The following is a 2,369-nucleotide window of genomic DNA, read 5'->3' as shown; positions in this document are numbered from 1 at the left end:
ACAGTTGACAACTTCCATTGGATTTTTATTTTGATTAAACTGACTCATTTGATCATTCAAAGAATGATTTAAATCAAGTTATTTTGAAATTGCGGTCCGTGAACATTTATTTGAGTCTTTTTTAATGTCTCCCTCAAATATATAAATTTGTGGGTGCTCAATCTTTGCTTATTTCTATTTATTTTAAATTTTGGTTGTTGGTTATCTAAAAAGCCACTCTGAAACTGCCACCCAATATAAAATAGAGGAAATTAACAGCAGTTTACTTGTGAAATGTGGCCTCTCCCTGCCTCATTTTTCTACTTCTACCACAAGAAGAAAGCACCATCCTATACCCAGCATTCAGTATCGTCTTACTCTCAGTTTTATTTAGTTTTATCTTATCTAAATGTACATATTAAACATCTTTGTTTCAGTTGTTTAATGTTTCGTATGTTTTTTTAAAAAAGCTGTTATGCCATAAGCAACATTTTTGAACTTACTTTATAATATGATATCACCAAGATTCATTCTATGTATTTTGGATTACTGGAGTTTATTGATTTTAGATATTGTAAAATATTCCATTTTGTGAATAAAATATGGATTATTTATTGACACATCTGAGAATGGATCTTTAGAATTTCCATATTTCTGCTATAAAGAATAGTTTTTTAAAAACATTCCTTTTTACGATCTTTAGTGTACTGGAGCAATTCCCTTTGGGTGTATACTTAGAATAGCTGGACTCTACAGAATATGAATGTCTGGTATACATGTGGTGCCAATCTCTCTACTAAACTGATCATATCAGTGTGCATTCCTATCAATGGTGCTACATTGTTATGCCCGTGAACATCTTCGTCAGCATTTGGTATTGTCTGAGCCTTCTATTTGTTCTGCTTGAATGGGGGTGAAATCTCATTACTGGCCACTATTTCAGATGTTTATGGGTCATGTATTTCTCCTTTTCAATGAAATGGTTGATCATGACTTGTTATTTTTCTTTTAGTTTTAGTTTTCTCTGTGTGTATATAAATAATATATAAATTCTATATATGATATATAGTATTAATATAAAATATTAATATTAAAAAATTACATACCATTCTATTTATCTATCAATACACATATGAAAAAGAATAAGTTCTATTCCTCTTACTGTGTGACTGGAATTTTTGCTTATTTGGGGAATCTTTCTTTTTACCCCCAGCTTTCTTTTTCCTCCAGCTATATCATATATATATGTATATATATATATATGTATGTATATGTATGTGTGTATATATGTATGTATAAATATAAAATACAACATTGCATAAGCTTATGATGTACAATACAATGATTTGTATATGTATATATTGCAAAAGGATACCACAAGTTAATTGACACATTCATTACTTCACATAGTCACAGTTTTTTTGTGTGTGGTGAAAACTTTTAAGGTCTACTCTGTTAGCAACTTTCAAATATTCAAAACAGTATTGTTAATTATGGTCCATGTTGTAAATTACATCTCCAGAATTTGCTCATGTTATTACTGGAAGTTTGTATGCTTTGACCACCTTCTTCCATTTCCCATCCCCTCTCCCCCACCACTGGTAACCACCAATTTGCTCTATTTCTGTGAATTCAGGGTTTTTGGTCCACATATAAATGAGTTTATACAGTTTTGTCTTTCTCAGTCTGACATTTCCTTTAGCCTAATAACCTCAAAGTTCACCCATGATGTCACAATTGGCAGGATTTCCTTCTTTCTAGTGGTTGAATAACATTTCATTATATATAGATATAGATATCACATTTTCTTTATCCACTCATCCATTGATGGGCACATAGGCCATTTCTGTGTTTTGGCTATTGTAAATAACACTGCAATGAACATGAGAGTACAGATATCTCTTCAAGACAGCGAGTTCATCTCCTTCAGTAGAATTGCTGGATTATTTTTTATTATTAGTGTTTTGAGGAAACTTTACACTATTTTCCATATAGGCTGTACCAATTTACATTCCCACCAACAGTGTACAAGTGTTCCCTTTTTTCCACATCCTCACCATTATCTATTGTCTTTTTGGAAGGATTTGAGAATAATTAGCATTAATTCTTAATTAACTGATTACTAGAATTGACCTATGAAGTTATCTGATTCTGGGCCCTTCTTTGTTGGAAGGTTTGTGATTACTGATTCAGTCTCCTTATTCATTATTAGTCTGTTCAGATTTTCTATTTTTTCATGATATAGTAGATTGTATGTTTCTAGTTATTTATCCATTTCCTCTAGGTGGTATCTGTCAATATACAAATTTCCTTTATTTTAACATGGTCTAATTTGTCAATAAGGCTGAACGGGGTAAAGGGAGATGTTTATAAGTGATGGATAGAAACCA

Source organism: Equus caballus, unplaced genomic scaffold (assembly GCF_041296265.1).
Source record: "Equus caballus isolate H_3958 breed thoroughbred unplaced genomic scaffold, TB-T2T haplotype1-0000016, whole genome shotgun sequence".
NCBI classification, from domain to species: domain Eukaryota; kingdom Metazoa; phylum Chordata; class Mammalia; order Perissodactyla; family Equidae; genus Equus; species Equus caballus.
The sequence above is the reverse complement of the archived record's forward strand: the minus strand, read 5'-3'. Positions refer to the sequence as shown.